General features: G+C 43.7%; 1 protein-coding gene across 10 annotated transcripts in view; it reads right to left on the bottom strand.

Annotated features, from left to right (window-relative positions):
* Positions 1-22,177, bottom strand: part of kmt2d (lysine (K)-specific methyltransferase 2D) — a 207,723-nt gene that overhangs the window by 173,513 nt on the left and 12,033 nt on the right. For 9 of the 10 annotated variants that reach the window (XM_067976644.1, XM_067976647.1, XM_067976643.1 and 6 more), the window contains exon 2: positions 15,764-15,850. The exons of the other annotated variant lie outside the window; for it this stretch is intronic. The gene's annotated coding sequence lies outside the window, so the exon portion shown is untranslated. The remainder of the gene's footprint in view (positions 1-15,763; positions 15,851-22,177) is intronic. 10 annotated transcript variants of the gene reach the window in all.

Raw genomic sequence — 22,177 nt, forward strand, 5'->3', positions numbered from 1 at the left:
AGAGTCTCATATTGAAGAATGGTTACCTGGACGAGATGCTGGAAGGCTACTAGTGCCTTTGGAACCATACCCAGCACGTTCAGGAGCAGAGGGGCAAAAAATTACAAATTACTTTTTAGATTTCCTAAGAGGAGAAATATAGTGACTGAAAAAAAGGTTAACACAACGATCTTTAATGGTCTATGATATTTGCATTTACATTCACTGTACAGCTATCAAGAAAAACTATCTTAAAATGTACTCAGATATATATTTTTGGACCTAACACAGGAGTGATTGAACAATCTGCAGCCTGAAACAGTCCTACTTTCGCAGCCAAAGCAGGAGAGAGTGCAAGGAAGAGGTGCAAGGCAGAGGGGGTGGGGGTAGAGCGAGGCGGAGGTCCATACCGTCGCCTCTCCTTTAAAATCCTTGTTTTCTACCACCTCCCCCAAGTCCCATCCTAAGCTTCTCATCGAGTATCCTCCTTCCTTTCCTCCCTTAGCCTCTGCACTAAACGACTCCTCAGCCACAGTAATTTCAATCTCAATCTCATCTCAACTCACCTTAGCCACTCTCCTTTGATTTCATTACCCTCCTAACCTTATAAACCTCTTCCACCATCTAAACTTTCCAACCAATTTTCATGGCCACTCCCTCAACCATGCCAACTCACTTGGCCTCTCTACTCCCATAGTCGCGATCAGACAATGCCATCTCTGACAACTTCCATGTATCCCTCAACACCACATCTCCCTACCCTCTTTTAACCTCACTTCCTTCTGCATCCACCCATGCAAAAAAACTCTCCCCCAAGTCACCTACAGTTGCACTTTCAAGCTGCCAAATATCTAGTCTTTGGCCTCCCATTCGCTACAATATTTCTGCAGCTGTCAATCTGCTCAACCACTCCTTCACCATCAACTGTTATGCCTTTGCCCCAAGTAAAAGCTTTACTCTCTCCCATCTTGGTCATTCCACCTGGTATGTCCCCCATATTCGCTCCCTCAAGTCCAAGAGGCGCAGACTTGAGCATATCTGACAGACATCTGGTTCAGCCATCACGAGACCTGGCTGGACAACCCCAAGCACTGGGCCTCTCTCCTCTGCCAAAACCGCCCACTACTCCAAGATCATCCTGGCGAGCAGATAACACCCTGCTTCTTTTCTCCACTACCAATCGTCTCATTAGTTCCCACTCCACTGCCCCTTCCACCCTCACCCCCACCCCCAACAAGAGAGAGGAGCTCATCACTCCTTCATCACTAAGATAGAGACTAACGATTCAGCTGCCTCTGCCGCTTTCCCTCCCTTCCCCTTGATCACCAAGCCGAAGTTCTCCCCAGGCTCCATCTTGACGTTGCGTCTTTCTCCAGTATGCCTTCTCCGAATTCATTTTGTCCATGAGACCCACCTCTTGCTCCTTTGACCATATTCCCACAAACAGCTAACGATCCAACTTCACTGCCTGATGCCCCCCCCATGCTTGCTGACATTGTGAATGGTTCCCCGCTCTTTCAAAACCAGTCATCACCCCCTCCTCAAAAAAATCCACCCTCGACCTCTCTGTCCTTGTAAACTAACGCCCCAACCTCTATTTCCTCTCCAAAGTCCTTGACCGTGTTGCCGCCTCCCTCATCCTTGCACATCTTTCCCGCAACTCCATGTTTGAATATCTCAAATCATGTTTCTGCCTCAATCAAAAATTACAAATGAAATCCTGTGACTGTGATGAGTTTTCCCTCCTCAGCCTTTCCGCCACCTTTGATACCACACCATCCTCTTCCAATGCCTCGCCCGTTGTCCAGCTTAGCGGGAGTGCCATCACTCTTACCCATCCAATCGTAGCAAGAGCATCTCCAGCAATGGCTTTTCTTCCCACTCCCACACCGCTATCTCTGGAGTCTCCCAAGGATCTATCCTTGGCCCCTTCCTCATATACCTGCTGCCCATTGGCAACATCATCCAAACAAATGGGGTCAGCTTCCACATGTATGCTGACGACACCCAGCTCTACCTCTGCACCACCTTTCTCAACCCCCCTCCACTGCCTCTGTGTTGTCAGAACACTTATTCGACATCCAATCTTGGGTGAGCCACAATTTCCTCCAATTAGACATTAGGAAGACTGAACCCATCATCTTCGGCCCTGCCACAAACTCTTATCTTTACCAACGATTCCAACCCCCTCCCTAGTCACTGTCTCGGGTTGAACCAGACAGGTTGCAACCTCAAGTGTCCAAATCGACCCCGAGTTGAGCTTCTGACCCCATATACTCTCCATTGCAAAGACCGCCTACTTCCACCTCCACATCGCGCACTTCTGCCCGTCTTCTGCTGAAGCACTCATCCGTGCCTTTGTTATCTCCAGACTCGACTATTCCAATGCTCTCCTGGATGGCCTTTCTTTCTGAACACTCTGTAAACTTCAGCACATCCAAAACTCTGCAGCCTATATCCTATTCGCACCAAGTACCGCTCACCCATCACTCCTGTTCTTGCTGACCTATATTCTCTCTCAGTCCCCCAATACCTTCAATTTAAAATTCTCATACTCGTGTTAAAATCCCTTCATGGCCTTGCCCCTCCCCATCTCTGCAATCTCCTTCAGCCCCACAAACCCTTCCCCAGGGCTCTCCGTACCTTCGACTCTAGCCTCATGTATCCTGCCCTCCCTTCGCCCCACCATTGGCGGCTGTGGCTTCAGCCGTCTAGGCCCCATGCTCTAGAATTCCCTCAAGAGAAACTTCTTTACACAGTTGTGAGGATGTAGAATTCACTTCCAGGGTTAGTGGTTGAGGCAGAAGCTATGTCAACATTCAAGAATAGGGTGGATAGGTGGATGAAGGAAAAGGAGTTGAAGGCTTGTGAGAAGAGGGTGAGTAAATGTGATTAGAACTATTTGCTTGCGGCACAAACTGGTTGGTCCGAATGGTCTTTTTCCACGTTGTAACTTCTATGGGAGGGGGTGTCGTGTGTGTGTGTGTGTGTGTGTGTGTGTACGCGCGCTAGGGTCCACTTGTATGGGGGAGGGGACATGATGGGTAAAGGAGAATGATGGCTACAAGCGTTAATGTATTCTCCCTCCTTCCCGTCCCTGCCCAAGAAGTTTTACAGAAGTGCTTGCCTAGCAATGAGCTGGGAAGCCCATTTTCGTTACTTTGAACACACTATACACCTTAAATTACTGGTTAAGATCTTTGTTGAATTCCACTCGCTGTTCCTAGCTGTGAGCCGAGAGGTTCCTGTGTCAAGGCTGGTAACATGGTCATAGTGCTTTTCACAGGAGCAGTGGGAGGAGGACAGACACAGGAGTGAGAGAGATAGGAGAAGGAAGCATTGGTTAAGGCGTCAGCACTATTTATTTACATGCCTCAGGCCGTTGGCCCTGTAGAACAGTGCCACCAACCTTGTAAATGGAGTAGTGAGGACTCAGAGCCAAGAACAGACAGGCATGATAGAAACAGTGTGACAGGAAAAAGTGTTACATCAACTGAGTGTTTCTCTTACAGGAAGTGTACACTGTATAAGAGTTTTAAATGTATTACAGATGTAACCGTGCTATGTGAGGGGAACACATTTTTCTACCTGCAGTGGTTAAGTCCTATTTTTCAGGAACCAAAAACATTAACGACATAGTCTCTGACAAGATCTCACAAACTGCATCCAAATCTTCCCGGTAGAGGAGTTCTGCACCCCTCCCCCACTCCCTGTTGCAAAAGCATAACCTCCAACTTACTGTGAGTAATGCCACTGAAAATTCATGCATAAAGTCTTGTATCTAACCCGATCACACTCCAGAGGTCACAAAAGTATACAAAGAGAAACGTTCAGTTGCATCCTGTATTTTTCTAACTTTGAGATAACAAGGAGCCGAGCAACTGACAATCTAGAGAAACTAACAACTTGCATTTATATAGCGCCTTTAACATAGTAAAACGTCCCAAGGCGCTTCACAGGAGCGTTATCAAACAAAATTTGACACTGAGCCACATAAGAAGATATTAGGACAGGTGACCAAAGGTCAAAGAGGTAGGTTTTAAGAAGCATCTTAAAGGAGGAGAGAGGGGTTGAGAGGTGGAGAGGTTTAGGGAGGGAATTCTAGAGCTTAGGGCCTAGGCAACTGAAGGCACAGCCGCCAATGGTGGAGCGATTAAAATCGGGGATGCGCAAGAGGCCAGAATTGGAGGAGCGCAGAGATCTCGGAGGATTGTAGGGCTGGAGGAATTTACAGAGATAGGGAGGGGAGAGGCCATGGAGGGATTTGAAAACAAGGATGACAGTTTTTGAATCGAAGGGTTGCCAGACCGGGGGCCAATGTAGGTTAGCGAGCACAGGAGTGCGAATTAGGATACGGGCAGCAGAGTTTTGGATGACCTCAAGTTAATGGAGGGTGCAAGGTGAGAGGCCAGCCAGGAGAGCATTGGAATAGTCGAGTCTAGAGGTAACAAAGACGTGGATGAGGGTTTCAGCAGCAGATGAGCTGAGGCAGGGGCAGAGACAGGACAAACAACAGCCATAATAACCTCCAATTGACCCCAGGGTGTTTTGGACATGATCTTTTAGACATGTCCTAAACAGCAGCCTTAAATGGGTAGGCCACTTTTGCAGCTAAAACATAACAATGTTCCAAACCTCAGACTATCCATGAGCACACCATAACTAGTGTGTATAAATATATCTAGTGTCTCGTGCAGGTTTGGATCATCATATTTCAGGTGTCACACCACTATATATGCAAATTTCTGTCATACTTGCACTTGACTGGCTCCTACTTCACATTCATGAAACAGTAAATCACGACTGAACAGGTAAGGAATCTACCAATCGAAAGCAGGTGCATATACTTCCAATGAAAAAGTACGAAAGACACATGAAATTAACAGTGAGCTGTCAGCAAAAGCTATCAGTAAGAGACGGCAAGCAATGAAACTTGCAAAAAAAAATTCAAATTTCTTTCAACCATCATCTTAAATTCTCACTAATCAAGAAATTTAACACTGGAAGAAGGTTTGTAACATCTCTAATATATTAAAAATCTTACATCTGCGCATGCCTCCCATCTACACAACTTGATTTCCTGTTGTCATGTTTTTTGCATACGATTTGTGTCAACTTTTCACCATTATAAATTCCTATGCCCACATTTGTAATTGGGTTTGTGGGTGGAAAATCGTCACAATTATATTGTGACTGCAATTATATAGGGCTCTGGTGTGACCACACCTGGAGTACTGTATACAGTTTTGGTCTCCTTACCTAAGGAAGGATATACTTGCCTTGCAACGAAGGGTTGCTAGGTTGATTCCTGAGAGGGTTGTACTATGAAGAGAGATTGTGTAGAGTGGGCCTATATTCTTTGGAGTTTAGAAGAATTAGAGGTGATCTCGTTGAAACAGATAAGATTCTGTGAGGGCTTGACAGGGTTGATGCTGAGAGGCTGTTTCCCCTGGCTGGAGAGTCTAGAGCAAGGGATCACGGCCTCATGATAAGGGGTCGGCCATTTAGGACCGAGGTGAGGAAAAATTTCTTTACTCAGAGGGTTGTGAATCTTTGGAATTATCTACCCCAGAGGGCTGTGGATGCTCAGTCGTTGAGTACATTCAAGACTGAGATCAATGGATATTTGGACACTAAGGGAATCAAGGGATGGGGGGTAGGGCGGGAAAGTAGAGTTGAGGTAGAAGATCAACAATGATTTTAGTGAATGGCGGAGCAGGCTCGAGGGGCCAAATGGCCTACTCCTGCTCCTATTTCTTATGTTCTTATGTCACTGTGATTGCACAATCTGGGCACTGAGTTCTCACAAAATCAATCAAAATGTTTTTGGAAAATATATTTCTTTTGCCATTTCTCCCCTCAGTAACTAAAATTTCTAATATCCAAAATAAAGGTTTAATCAAAATAAAAACCAAAAAATTATATATTTCATAATAATCATAGAATCATAGAAGTTTACAACATGGAAACAGGCCCTTTGGCCCAACATGTCCATGTCGCCCAGTTTATACCACTAAGCTAGTCCCAATTGCCTTAATAATGATTAAATTCAACCATTGAATTGTCTTTTAATGCTTTCATTAAAGTTTTTACTTGAAGTTCTCAACCTCTCCCAAAAGCCTGGGCTGGACTTGATATTTTTACCCAGACCTGAATTTGAATTGTACAACTGAGTATATATCGTGTGCCTAATTTCCCTCCTGGTGTCCTAGCCAGTATTTATCCCTCAACCAACATCATTACAACAGATTATCAGGTCATTTATCTCACTGCTGTTTGTGGGACCTTGCTGTGAAACATTTTGGGATGTCCTGAGCATGTGAAAAGCGTGCAAGTTCGTCCTTTCTTTCTAGATGAATGACAGTGGAGCAAGGAGAGGGGAGGATGCAGGGGTTGTGCATGTATTTCAAAGTGGTAGGGGCAGCAATGGAAGTGAAAGGCTGATAGGAATCAGAAAGGGTGGTAGGAAGGTGAAGGAATTGCAGATGTGTTGGCAGCAAGGGGAAGAGAACCAGTGATTGGGAGAATGGGAAGGAAACTGCTCAGGGACACTTTTTACCCCACAATCCCCGTTTCAAATGGTGCCTGCAGCTGTTGGTGGCTCCTTTCCCCACCACACCAACCAAAAGAAAAGAAAAAGACAGAAGTAGGTAGAAGGCGATAGAAACAGCAATACCAAGCTATCAGAGACATGCAAGAGTGACCTTATTCTCTCACTTACGGTGCACAACCCCACAGGAGATTGTCTAGCAAAGTATTAAAATCAATATGTCCTGTCAGCTGGAAACAATTCCGATGGCGTTTTCAATGTTAACTGTGTCCACACTTAGCTGTAACCGCCTGTGACACCTGTGGGTGGCGTCGTAACATTTAGCGGACTTGAGGACTTTTGCAAAATGTTGAGGGTTTTTTTTGTGTGTCACACGACCCTGTCACACTGTAGATTTGAAATCTTTTCATGATGGAGTCTCTAGTGCCAGGAAAGTTTAGTGGCAAGAGTGTAACCCTTCCAAAACTGCTCACATTTAAAGGGTGCAGGCATTCATGAGCTCAAAGTGTGAGGGTCCCTCAAGGTTTTGGCCACATATTGTACAGAGATAGACTTTCCCACCTTGTGATATTTGGTGTTCTGGAACGGAGGAAAAACTCACCACAGTCTTCACATTTATAATGTTTCTATCCAGCAGATTGCTGAGTCTGCCGTGACCCAGGTTTGCCTCTCCACCCCAAGATCCACTGGTATATATCTTTTAAGTCTTACTTCTGGCGTGCATTGTTGGTCACACTTCAGATTTCACAACTGAACAGCTAGAGAATGTACCGATCAAAATCGAGAGACATGGTAATGAAAATTACCAGTCAAAAATAGACAATCAGCAAAAAAGAGCAAAAGGAACCAAATGAAGTCACTCAAAATGCTTTTAAACAATATTTTTGGCCACCATTTTACCTTCTCACTAAGCTGAGAATGTAATACTGGAAATAATAAAGCTTATAACAATGATAACATTTACATTCGGTTTACCTACCTGTGTGTGATTGAAACATTTCAAGGTTTTCCAGCAAAGGCCTGTCCCTCTTGCAGAAGCCCAAGGCTCGAGTTCATGGGGCTTCCGAGAGCTATCACTCTGGTAGTTGAATGAAGAGGCTCAACCAAGTAGCAGAATATGACTTCGAAAATGCATCAGTATCACTCTCCGCGAGCTATTTGTGCACAATTTTCAAAATGCAGCTCAAGGTTGCCTCTCTTCAGAGTTTGATAACCACCACCACATTTTGGAGTGGGGGAGGCGGATAACACACTAGGTTCTTGAAAAAATGATTGCCAGCAAGACTGACGATTCACAGATCATGCCAAAACTTTTTGTTCGTAAGCCCTGCCCACTAACCAGCAATGGAAATTGTTGGAGGAATGACAGCCAGGAAAGTATTATTAGAACTGTGAAGGTAACTGAATTTGTTTGCATCTACATTGACTTTATCCAAAGGTAACTGACAAGAGAAATTATGCAAGTTACTGCATTTTAGAGGTTGTTTTCATGTGAAACTACAGCAGGTTACATGCACAGCTTTATTTGTGCAATGGTTGAATATGAGGGGAACAAATTCATTTTTTATATCTGCAATGGATAAGGATAGCACTACTTTCCAGTAGCCAATTAAAAAGCACTTACTTCATCTCTTGAGCACATCCCTCACAAATGTCTTTTCAAATCCTTTTGGTGTCCATGCACACCTCCCCTCCTGAAGCAGCGTAACCTCTGACTTATTGTGATCAATGCAACAGGAGATCTGCTAGTCAATAATTACATTTCCACACATCATCATCTACAGACAATTATCCTGATAATATTGGATGATGTTTGAATATCAGGCTAAGGAAATGCACATTTTAAAAACTGGGAGCACAAGTAGGCTGTTCCCCATTATAAAAGGCATTGTTAAATGTTCATTTTTAAACATTCCGGAAACCAACATGAATCCACCTGTAGGCATGGGATCAACTTCTATAGGTATGCTGATGACATCCATCTCTATCAAGCACTTCTCTTCACCCAATGTCCACTTCTGTGCTGTCGGACCGCCTGTCCGACAAGTCTTGGACGAGCTGCAATTTATTTTCAGCTGAACTTCGGGAAGACCAAAGCCATCGTTGTTGGCACCTGCCATAAACTCTGTTCCATTGCCACTGAAGCAATCCCCCGCCTTGGTGACTTTCCTAGGCTGAACTAAACTGGGTATAACATTAGCATTTGTCTGATCCTGAGCTGAGCTTCAGACCCCACATGCTCTCTATTAAAACCAAGTCCACTTACATTTCCTCTTCCACTACATTGCTCATCTCCACCCCTACCTCAGACCCCTGCCACTCAAACCCTTATCCATATTTGTCACCTCCAGCATCAATTACTCGCTGTTATTGCTGGCCTTCCATCATCCTGCCTCCACAAACTCCAGCTTGTGCAAAATGCAGCCACACACACCCTGTCTCGCATTAAGTCCCACTCATCCATCATCATTGACCTATAATGGTGCCCTATTCCAACACTTCCAAATTAACACTTCCATGCATCTACAACCTCCTCCTGCCATCCATCTCCTCCCACACTTCTTGGTCCTCCAACTCCAACCTCCTGTGCATTCCCCCTCCCCCCTCCTCAGTCCACCATTCGTGTCAGAGTTTTCAGTCGCCCAGGTCCTAATCTCTGGAAGTCCCTCAGTAAATCCCTCTGCCTGTCTACTTCTTGGTCATCCTTTAAAAACTCCTATTCTAAGGACGCCTATAGCCACATTTAAGTTAGCTCACAGTTTGCACGTGTGTAACTTGAATTTTCCAGCTTGTGTCCATCTGCGTATAGAGATTGGCTCCAGACCCAAGCTGAGTTTTTTTTCTGTGTACCATTTTGCCCCCTGCCACCCCCAATAACCTGATCTCTTCCTAATCCTCCCCATTTTATTGCATCACGGCCTTCCCAGTACCTCTCCTCATCCGTCACTACCACATCAATGACCTCCTTTCCAGCCACCGCTCCAGGCTCAAGTCCCTCCTTGAAAAAGCCCATGGCTTCCCTCTGCTCTAACCTAGGCATCCTCGGTCACGTCCATCACTGTGCCTCCCAGAACAACAATGTTAACTGTTTCACCCCCTCAATCTGGCATACATCCCACCCAGGCCGCTCCCAGAATTTGATTCCTTCAACCTTCTCCCATCACCCTCTCCACTCACAGCCCCCTCTGTGGTTCTCCCCATCCACTGCATCACCCCTCAATATGTTAATTTCCTTGCTAACAAGACCCATCTCATCCACAAAGTGTCCTGGAGAAGTCCATTGATATGCTGCACCTGAATGAAACCTAGCACACCAGTGGTAACTCTTTTCCACCCCCACTGAGGCTGCTCCAGCCAGCTGCACATTCCAGCATGCGCCCCATTGTGGCAGTGGAGTGGATCTTGTAGAGATGGGATCTGGAGACCTGTCCCCTTAGTCCTCCAGCACTTTGAGCACCTCACTGTCTACCACCCCTCATGCCTCTTTTTCAAAGTCCCAGTGACTTCTTCACCCGAATCTCTTCCTTACTCTCATTTAGCCTCCTCATCCCTGATAATTTCAACCTACACTTAAGCATCCCATGCCCCACTCAGACTTCTCCACCCTCTTGACCTCATTCAACCCTAAACATTAGCTCCCCACCCGACACACATAGCTACCCATTCAAAACCTCACCATCACCCAAGGACTTATGACCGCAAAGATCTCAATCACTGACAAGTCCTATTCTCCCTCACCAACCATAATCCTATGCCCACCTCGAACCTCACTAGCACCATCTGCTACTCAGACCACCCCTCCTCTGGCATTCCACCCCTTTCAATACATCAGCTAATATGCTAAACAGCTGCCTTGTCTGCACTTTTGACACCTTTGCCCCTACCCGATCTCTCAGTCTACTACTCCACCGCTCCCAGTACAGCACTGACCTTGTGACTTCAAATTCTAGGACCACAGGCTCAAGTGCACTTGGAGCCCTACTGGTCTGCTTATCCACCACCAAAGCTGGCTTGACCACCTCAAGCACTATTGCCTCCTCCTCTCTGCTATCAAATTCTACTTATCAGGCAGGTGAGAACAACGGTAACCTCTTCTTCAAACAAACCACCTCTTTCAACCGCTTCCCCTGTAACCCATTCATCCTCACCACTGATGGCAGGTGTGAGAAGCCCCTGCATTTTAGTCTCCAAATCTGAGAGCATCCACTCAGCTGCCTTAGCCTACTAATTCCTCACTGCCTACCTGTCCCTAAGTGCCTCCAGAACACACACTGTAGCTTCTCCCTCACCTCTTATTTCCATCATGAAACCCACCATCAGCTCTTCAACCCCCTCTTAACCACTCCTCCTTGGACCAATGGTCACATACATAATAGACTTTTCCTTTCCTTCAGGTGCTATTCCACCATCTTCACAAATGCGATCATCCTCAACCCATCTATCTTCTCCAACTACTTTCCTTCCTCTCTAAGGTCTTCGAACATGTCACTGCCATCCACAATCACCTCTCTTCAGTCTGGTTTCTGTTCTACCTACACCACCAAAACCATTTTGCTTAATTGTTTAATTGCTTAAAGATTGATCTTACCTCTGATTACCCTAAAGAGTAAAGAGAGAGTTAAAAAACCTGACATTACTAAAACCAGCTATTTTCACCTCCGAAACATCACCGACCTTCAACCCTAGCTCACCCCCTTAAACCCTCATCCATGCCTTTGACATCTCCAACCTAAGGTTTTTTGCTGTCTCCCTAGCTAATCCCCCTCCCCCCACGCTCCATCATATATAAATTCCAACTCATTCAAAACACCACCTGCATCCTAGCTGTACAAAATCCCACTCACACGTCACCCTTTTTGACCTCAACTGATCTCTATCCTCCAATAAATTAATTTCAAAATCTTCATCTTTTACAAATCCTTCCATGACCTTGCTCCACTTTACTTCTGCTCCCTCCTCCATGTCGATGGCCCAGCTCTTTTGACTCTGGTCTACTGTACGTCCCCTTCACCACCTCCTCTCCATTATCAGTGGAAAACCCTTTACCCATCTCATCACCGCACTCTGCAATTCTCTTCCCAAATCCTTCTGCCTTGCCCTATCTCTCTCCAACTTCAAAAGCCTCCTAAAAACCTATCTTGTCGGCCACCTCCCATACCTCTTTACCCTACTCCTGCTCAGGTCCGACCCCTCCACTCTGAAGCCCCATGGGACATTTTCTACAAGTACAAGCTGTCATTGTCATTCCTGGTTGATGTCTCATCTGCCTTTTTGTGAAGCTCTTTGGCACGTTTTGCTATGTTAAAGCACTATAGAAGTGCAAATGATTTCTGTTGTCACAAAGTTTGTTAATCTGTTTTAGCATAGTGCACCTCCAAATGACTTCCATCTGTTCCAACCTTCTTTCTGTCTTCTCAGGTCAGTCAGTGCCAAGGCATGATTGATAGCCTCCAGCACTAACGCTAGAGGAATAGAGTTGAGGAAATGGTGAGACTTCCTGTTTGATTGACAGCAGTTATCTCCTCTTACCATTCATTAAACTCAGCACTCATTAAAAAAAAAATTGCAACTCGGAGGGGGGGGGGGGAAGAGAGGAGGGAGGAGAAATAGAGGAAGGAACTTGTACAGTTTTTCTTTATTCCAAAGAACAGTAATATGGTTTTAATGGCTACCATGACTAAAAGAAAGACTTGCATCATATAGTGCCCTATCTTCAAGCATCTACAAGCAAGGATTTCACACTAATGAATTACTTTTAAATGCAATGACTTATGTAGGCAAATGAGGCAACTATTTTGCATCCAGTAAGATCCTAAAAACAGCAATGAGATGAACCAGTTAATCTGTTCTTGGTTGAGGGAGGAATGTTGCAATAGGATCTTGAACTGCTGGAATAGGCAGATAGAATCTTGACTCAACATTTCATTCAAAAGGACAACACATTGAACTTCCTCCATATTGCATTTAAGTGCTCAAGCCCTACAATTTATATTTACATAGTAAAAGAATGACTGAATATTTTGAGAGAGAAACAGACACACAGAGCAGGAAGCAAAGGAATTGGTGTGGGGGCAGGCTGGGCAGACACTGAAGGCATGGTCAAAGTGACGCATTTCAAGATGTATCAAGACAAAATAGCTTGGGGAGAAAGTTCCAGAAAGCAGAAGCATATCAGCTAAAGGAGTGGGTTCTGACGATGGACTGGAGGGGGCAGCGAACAAGCTGTAATCTGAAGTCAGAGGAACAGTGAGTGTGGGCAAGAATGCATGGCAGGAGGAGTGAGATGAGACTGTGGAAGGATTTGAAAATGAAGGTAAGGATCTTAAAGTGGTTTTGCTGGAGCACAGGGAGCCAGTGGAACATGGCAAGGACAGAGATGATTGATGAGTAGGACTTTTTTGGAAGATGACACAGGTTGCAGAGTACTAGGTTTGCTAAAGTTTGAGAAGGATGGAACTGGGGAGGCCAATTAGGAGAGCAATACAGAAATCAATCTTTAAGGTGAAGAAGGCGTGTGTGAGGATTTCAGCAGCAGAGGGGCTGAGGTAGGGAAGTAATTAGGCAAAATCCTGGAGGTGCAAGAATCTGACTGGAAGTTGAGTGGAAAGCTCAGCTGAGAGCTTAAAAAAAAAGACTATAGAGGTGCACATCCCCAGGTTCAGCCTGTAAAAGCAACCAGGGAGGCGGATAGCAGACAGCACCAGGAGCACATGTCTGCTGGCGAGAGCCAAACAGGATCATTTCAGTTTTGCCAACTAGAAGTTTCCACTTATCTAGGGCTTGAAGGATCCATTCACTTCAAGTAATGGAATAGATTCCAAACACTTTCAAATAAAGTACTTCACTCCATTATTTAAGAAGGGTGGAAGAGAGAAACCAGGAAATTATAGACCTATTAGTCGAAGTCCGTTGTGGGGAAGTTACTAGCATCTGTCATTAGGGACAGAGTGGCTGAGCATTTGAACAAATATGAACTGATCAGAGAGCGCCAGCATGGATTTGTAACGGATAAGTCACGTCTAATTAACCTAGTTGAATTTTTTGAGGAGGTCACTAACGTGGTAGATAAGGGAGTGTCTATGGATGTAATTTATATGGACTTCTAGAAGGCATTCGATAAAGTTCCACACACAAGACTGTTAGCAAAAATGAAAGCGCATGGAATTGGAGGCAACCTATTGACATGGTAGGGAATTGGTTAGGAGGTTGGAGACAGAGCAGGGATAATGGGTATGTATTCCAATTGGCAAGATGTGACCAGTGGTGTCCCCCAGGGATCTGTACTGGGGTCTTAGCTTTTCGCTATATATATCAATGACTTAGATGAAGGAATAGAGAGCCATATATCCAAATTTCTTCTTCACGCAAAGGGTAGAGGAAATCTGGAACTCCTTCTCCCCCAAAAAGCTGTTTAGGCTAGGTCAATTGAAAATTTTAAAACTGAGATTGATAGATTTTTGTTAGGTAAGGATATTAAGGGATATGGAGCCAAGGCAGGAAAATGGAGTTAAGATACAGATCAGCCGTGATCTAATTGAATGGCGGAACAGGCTCGAGGGGCTGAATGGCCTGCTCCTGTTCCTATGTTCCTACCTTTAATGCTTGCAATTGGCAAACGCTCACAACCTCGTCAGGAACAAGTTACTTTCCTGCACAGGCAAGGTGAGAAACAAAGCAACTTGCCAACTTGTGTGTAATATTAGTGGATTCTCACTCCATCTCAAGTCCTTTACTGCTCATTTACTTTTAATTGCTTCAGCTGATTTGTTGTGAAATTTTGCAACTCCTCTCTATTCCACTGACCAACTCTATGGTAATACAGTCTCGTCCTCTTAATTGGAAGTAGCTACCCAAAGTGGGTAGATGGAGTTAAGATACAGATGATCTAATTGAATGGCAGAACAGGCGAGGGGCTAAATAGCCTACTCCTGTTCCTAATTTGAATTCTTTGTTGATTGTATGATTTTCAATTAAAAAAAAACACCTCCTGTGCTGTTTTATTAAAGTTGCTCAAATCAAATTACTGGATGAATCAAACATTTTTGACCAAAAAACAACTTTGACATAACAGGAATAGACTATCAATAACGTTATTCAAAGTTCATGCAACAGTTCTTTGGCAATATTTAGGATAGTTTTCACCTACTGGTCAATTATTTTTCCCCCCAGCGCAGCTTGTATGATACCTCATCTAAACCAGCAATAAGAACAGACAGCTGCAGGACCCAAAGTAGCATGATTTTTTAAAACTTTTACAAGTCTAGAGAAAAGAAAAGCACATGGTTCAATGGAAATCTTTGGTTCTATCTTCTCAGCAAACTTTGACCATTTAATCAAGTCAGAACTGTGTGACACAGTTGGTTAGCATACCTTGGGGACATGGGTTTGGATCTACCTCAGACTGTTGTCTGCTGGCTTTAAGGGTCCTATTTGAAATCAGTTTAGGTAGTTGTGGCCCAATTACTAATAGGCATAGGCCCCCAACACAAAATTCCACATAATTCAGTACAAACTGGGGATGTTATTTGGAGATGCCACAAATGGGAATGGAAAATTCACATTGGTACTGTAGGGGGTGTTCTTTCTAAGCTTGGATCAAAGGAAGGTTTACTCAGCATTTGTCTATGCTATACATGAACTTGGAATGCCTAATGCTAACACTGCGCATCCAAAGTAGGAAGTGTTCAAGAACATAATTCACCTCCCGAAAGAAAGTTATTAAAATACAGTCCTGGGCTTCCCTGATGGTTCATCAATTTTAGCCCATGAGTATCAAAGCAATAGACACTAAAAAGGTCCCAGATTCAATCCCCAGTTTGTGCTAAACAAGCTGATTTCAGACTTCAGTGAGCAGTTCAATCAGTGTCTCTGGATTAGAAGAGGGAATATGGGGCAGGGTTTCCATTCCTAATTGCCATCCAGTGGCCCCTGCTAGAAGTGTGCATGTGTGAACATCAGCAGGGACAGGATCAGGATCAGCTCTGATACTCCCAGCAGTCACATAACTTGCCAACACTCACCATCAAGGCTCAAGCATAATGAGCAGGGCCACTAGTTTATGGTGTTAAGTTAAATTCTGTTTTTATTACGTGATCTCAGGATTTTTACCGATGTTTTGGAGATCACATTCCAAGATTCTGTCCGTTGACCATTGGGGCAATGGCTTATGGTGACTGAAAAGATCAAATTCCCATTTTTATTACATGGGATTAAAGCATTTTCTGGGATTTTTACCAGTGTGTTGGGATCACATTCTGTTATTCTGTCCATTTTTCTGTGAACCGACATCCGTGGAATCGTACCTCAGTTAGGAATCAATGCCTTCAGGAGAGGAGAGGAAAAAGTTAGCAAGTAGAAAAATACAGTCCTTCAGGCTTCAGCCAGGGTTCCCTATCCAAATAGCGCCTGCTGGACATCAGGAGAGGGCTGGATTGGGCTTCAAAGTAATAGCCTCCACAAATAGCCTGCCAACATTGATCATCTAGGCTCACATATGAAGAATGCGCTTTTGAGGGACGTACCAGAGGGCTGCTATACCCCAGCAGCTTGCTGGGAGGAGGGGACAAAGGAGAAACAAAACAAAGTTGCGAGGCCTTCTGCAGCAATACAGCATTGAGTTGAACAAAGGCAAGTTTCTTCAGAGTACATTTGTTACCCAATATACACAGATGTTGTCCAGATAATAAACTGAAGACCAAATATACAGTTCACCATTTGTCTCCCCCAGTTTTAGATAGCCATAAATGTACAAATTTTCAACTTTTGATCTTTCAGGAGTCCACACTGTTGACAGCACGTTTCTGAAATTAGTTTCAACAGTTCTGCCTCAAAAGATTTGATGGATGAAGATTCTCTAAGCTCTCTTTCCTCCACCCTAATTAAAATATATCCGAGCACTGAAATTGAGAATCACTGAGCCTAAGTTTGCAAAACCTCCAGTTTCATTAGTTCAGTGAAAGCACCAGTCTGCAAAGAAATCAAGTGTGTCTACAATACTAGATATATTCCCAAACTATTTACATTGATTCAAAATAGTTAACAGCCCTACTGAAACTACTAAACGCTTTTGTGGTTTTTAAATCCACCTTCTAGAATGCTGCTTAAAAGAGGAAACCACTTTACAGTGATTTCCCTCTTACAGATAACCTATGTATTGTACTACAAAATACAATTATGCCATGTCTCAGTCAATCCCGACACAAAGCTATCAGGCACAGCCAATTCCCAATAAGAAGCCCTCATCCAAGCGCAATCACATTCACTCCCAACACAAAGGCTTCAAATCACATAACATTCTGTTGTAAATTACTTGTTTTTTCAGGATTTTCCTTCATCAACTTTCAGTTCACTGGAAAGATGAAATCTCAGAACCCATTGCAATTTCATAAAGTGTAAAATATATGGGTCAATCCAACCTTTCCTAACAGCAACATAACAAAAGTGATCATCTATCTCTAGGATTGATGACTGGAAAAGTTACTGTCCCAAGATGTCGAAGTCCATTCTATCAGCGTACACTTGTATTTAAATACAGCAATAGAAAAATTTGGGCCGCATAAATGTATCGTGGAGGCTTGGGGAGGCCACAAATAAAGTTTAAATTCATTCATTTGTTCCCATTAATTTGCATATATCAAGTTGCTATACTAAATGAGCTTGTTGCTCTGATTTAGGATTTCTCCACCAATGAAGTAACAGTGCTTCAGAATCTCGAGGCCCACAGAATTAAACAGGACAAACCAGTGAATACAGCCAAATAGGACCGAGTTGCTTGTGCTTCAAGGCCGGACTGCCGAGGCTCAGGGGCCATGTGTCTCATAGGGTAGTGCTTGGACATGCCTGCCCTAGTTTATGAAGTTAGTCCTCATAGTTTATCCCTCTTGGATGCTGGGGAACAACCTTGTTGCTCTCATTTGCATTGTCTCTAGGGTCCAGATAGCCTCCTTATGTCGGAGGCAAGAACTGTATGCAGTACTCCAAGTGCGGTCTGACTAGTGCACGCCACAGCATCAGCATGACCTCTGGGGATCTGAATTCAACTGATTTGGCTACATAGCCCAGCATCCTGCTTGTTTGGTTTATCACCTCACACTGTTTGGACATGATGAACGACGAGGTCCCTTTCAACTTCCGCATTGGTAAGTTCTTATCACACACACGGAGCGTCTCTTATTTTTACTTCCCTTATGCAATACTTTGCATTTGTCCATATTGATCTTCACTTGCCACTGGTTAGCTAATGAGCAGCTGAGCTCTCTTTGTAAGATTGTGGCTACCTCCATTGAGCTCAGAATCCCACCCCTCTCTGCTTGGTGTCATCTGCAAATTGAGATTGCGATTGCTGGCAATTTGGATATTCCAGAGCAGGAGTCACAGCATGGACCCTTGGGGCACCCGATTTGATCCCCCCCCCCCACCACTGCAACCTAGCTCCCCTTATGACTATCTTCTGCTTCTTTCCCTTTAACCGGTTACTAATCCAGATTACCCTCCATGTGGAAATAGCCTATCAACACTCAGTTAAGACATGAAAAATGGCCACTCAGTTGAGGTGTCAAGGGGTCGGCTGGCACCCATGGAACCACACCCCTGCATAAGTCAGCATCTTCAGCAGAAGAAAATACAAAAAGGTTTTAAAAAGAAATATCCATTTATAAAAGAAATAAAAGCTCCTAAACAACAGGACAATTACTAACATCGCACGATCATAGAAACCCAACATTTCAAGCTGGATGGAAGTCCTTGCACATGTTTAGCAGACAACAGACATCAGTGTTGCAATGTTTCAGCAGAATCAGCATCTGTCTTGTTTCTGGGTGTCAATCTAAACCAAGCAGCCATTATACAGCAATGAACTGTCTTAAGTACAGAGTACACAGTAGTACTCAATCAGGGCAACATTAATTTACACAAAACACATAAACCACCCTTTTCACGTTAAAACACAAGCAGCGATGCTGCTGCTGCACCCAAAGATCCGGCATAGGATTTAATGGGTCAGAAGTGCCCAGAATAAAAGACCATCTCACTGAAGGCCTTGGCCAAGGCCGAGGCTGTCAGCAGGTAAGTGTCTGGGGCTATCTGGAGGGAGAGGCTGCCGCTACAGGACCCTCTCCCTCCATTTGGGTATTTACCGCTACGTCCCGTGGTCTGCTACCACTTCCACATGGCGGCCCAAGAAGCAGCGGTAAGTCTGGCAGAGAACAGGGAAATCCACCAGTACCCCAAGCCCTGCTCCCCACCATCATTTATATGCGTCGGGGGTGGAAAATGGCAGTTGGGCGGTTTGGCAGCAGTACGCTTCACTGTCTGAATTTTCCAATATTTCCCGCCGCAATCCCACCCGATTTCAGGCAGAAGCGCAGAGAAATCCCCTCCATCATGTTCCTGCTGCACCAGCCCACCCACTGACTTTTAAACTAAGCATCCCCTCAAGTGGGTTACTGGTCAAAGAGCAGTATGAATTAAAACTACTCGTCTTTATTTCTAAGTCACTGGATCCCATTAATTATTGTCTTTATTAAGTTTCTATTTTCCTCAATCTTTTTCATATCTTTTCACTTTTGAGGGTGAGGAGTGGGGTTGAACAAAGAGAAGCTTTCTCATTCATCTACCTAGACAAAATGAAATGAAGGGCTATTTTCTAGTGGATACAACCTAACAACAACTGGTCTTCGGAGCCTAGACAATGTATTCCTGCCAGGTTGCTCTCCCACAATCAGTCAACGAAGCACGAGTGAATAGATTATAATGTATTTATCATTCTATAAATAGGCTGATTACAATAGCCAACAATAAACACTCATCAACAATTTTAAATAGTATACCCCATGTTATTATTTTGGCTCCCACAAATCTCTGGCTTTGAACTCAGCCACCATTTTCAGTTGCTCCCTCAGACTGAATCATATCCATAAATAATCTGATTGTAGCAGTTAAGGGAATAACAATGAAATTTGCTGATATCAAATTGGAGTGGATGGCAAGCAGTAATGAAGATTGTGATAGACTATAGGAAGACTGTAGGCTAGAAGGATGGGCAGAGAGGTGACAGTGTAGTCAGTTCAATGTAAAAAAATATGAAGTCATACATTTTGGAAGTAAAAATAGGGAAAGGAAGCATACCTTTAAATGGTAATATTGTGAATGGAGCAGAGGCATAGAGGGACCTGGTGTGGATAGCATACTAGTCTAGCAACCCAGAGGCCACGAGTTCAAAACCCAAGGCAAGTTGCAAAACTGAATTTAATAAATCTCGTAATTTATTGATTGGCGCCAGGAGAACAAAAAGACCTTGAAAGCTGCCAGATTGTTGTAAAAACCCAACTGGTTCACTAATATCCTTCAATTAGGGAAGTCAGTCACTTCTTCAGTCCCAAACTACATGGTTGACTCTGTATGCTCTATGAAGTAGTCTAGCAAGCAACTCAGCCACAAAAGCAATAATTACAGAAGGCCTATAACCACCTTCTCAGGGCAACTAGGGATGGACAATAAATGTAGCCTTGCTAGGGTCACCCATATCCCGAGAGAATTTTTTTAAAAATACATGTCATTAAAAAGACGACAGCACAAGTGGATATGGACATAAAAAGGCAAGCTAAATCCTTGGTTTTGTATCTAAGACAAAGAATACAAGAGCTAGATGATGTTGAACTTGTACAAGACTTGGTTAGGTCACATCCTATTATAAGAAGGATACAAAAGCAATGGAAAAGAATCAATATAGATTCATTAGGATGTACTAGGAACGATGGGTTGCAATTATGATAAGGGAATTCAGAAGATAGGGCTTTTTTCACGGGAGTAGATTGATCAGATAATGGTCAACATTGTGAAGGGTTATGATAGGGTAAGTAGTGATAGATTTTGTTTTCACTGGCCAGAGACAAAGGCAACGAGGAGGCACAAATTTAAGATGATCACAAAAGGAATTAAAGGGGACGTTAAGAAAATATTTCTTTAGGCAGAGGGTGTTTTAGAATGTGGAATTCTCTGCCACAATATGTTGTTGAAGCAGCATCCATTAACTCTTTTAAGATATATGTTTGAAAAAGAGAAATATTAAAGGGTATGGGAGCAAGCAGGAAAGTGGGATTATAGTAAATGCTTCTTATGAAGAAAAACACCAATGCTGGCTTGATAGGTCAAATGGCCTGTTTCAGTGCTATAACATTTATGATTCTAGGTGGTGTGCAATGTCAGTATCTTGTTCAACAATGAGCTGAGGTTTTAATTCCAAATCAGGTCCATCACCGAGACTGCATTCTTCAACCTGAAACATTGCTCGTTCATGCCACTCCCCCACCATTGACAAAATCTTAATCTTCATCTTTGTCGCCTAGAGAATAAATTTCTCAGTGGCCTCCCCACCTCCACAAACTTCAGCAAATCCAGAAGTCTATGGCTCATGTCCTCTCCTGAACCAAGTCCTGCACATTCATCACCCTGATCCACACAAAGCTTCACCAACCCTGTAAATCAATTTTTTGAAGCCCTCCATAACTTTGCTCCACCCTGTTTCACCTTCTCCAGCCATACATCTCTGCCTGCACCCTCCAAATTACTGCATGTTCTCCACTCCATAAGAGGCCAATTTTACAGGCACTACACCCCGACTATCTGCAATTCTTCCCCAAAACCACTAGTCATTGAAACCTTTCTCCCCACCTTCAAAAGCTCCCGGACTCACCTTTTCAATTATATCTTTAGTGTCCTTTTCCCACTTAATGTCCACCCCTCTGCCTGTAAAGTGCAGACTTTTTTTTAAAGCGAGCATGGGGAAGTAAACAATTCATGTGGAAAACACAGTAGACAATGCATGTAGAAAACAGTGTCAGTACAAGTAAACTGTGCCAAAATAGTCCCTTAAAGTTAGAAGACCATAAACATCTCTGTAGACAGGCACTGAATTGGTATGTCCATGCCATACCAGGCTCACTGCAGATCAGCACTAAACCAACTAGTTTATTCTCCTATGATGCCTAATACAGTGCCCCTGGCTCATATGCAATTGAAGATTAGTAAACTTAGTAAAGAAAAAAGCTGCTTTCTCAATAGTTTAGCAAGTTTATTTATCCAGTGAGTAGCTGAGCTATACCAATCAGGAAGATCCCAGGTTCAAACCCCAGTCTGTGCTCAGTTAGCTAATTTCAACTAGAGTGGTAGTAGAAGCCATATACTTCACCTCAGCACCCCAATTAGGCAGGAAAACAAAAATAGGCCAGGGATCCCACACCTAATCGTTATCCAGTAATTCCTGCCGGAAATGCACCTTTGTGGACATCAAGTGAGAACAAGTTAATAATCTGCCAACATTCACCATCAAAACTCACACGAATAATGGCCAGTCAGGCAGGGTACCTGTAAGATCTCATAAAAAGATTCAGAGTCCGGTGGTATGGTAATTTTAGGAGAACTTTATTACACATCTCTATCAGTCCCAATGACAGCTAATAATTCTCTATCAGTACCAAAGGGTGAGCAGCATCCCAAGGAACTGTACCCCAGCAAGAAGTCAAGAGAGCAGAAAAATTGGCGAGAAAAAAAGGCTAATTCTCCGTAACATTTTTATTTGGGAAAGATGATGGACCACTGGCCAAATCCTTTAAAGCTCAAGGACCAGGAAAAGAAATTGTGTACTAAATA

Source organism: Heptranchias perlo, chromosome X, assembly GCF_035084215.1.
Source record: "Heptranchias perlo isolate sHepPer1 chromosome X, sHepPer1.hap1, whole genome shotgun sequence".
NCBI classification, from domain to species: Eukaryota; Metazoa; Chordata; class Chondrichthyes; order Hexanchiformes; family Hexanchidae; genus Heptranchias; species Heptranchias perlo.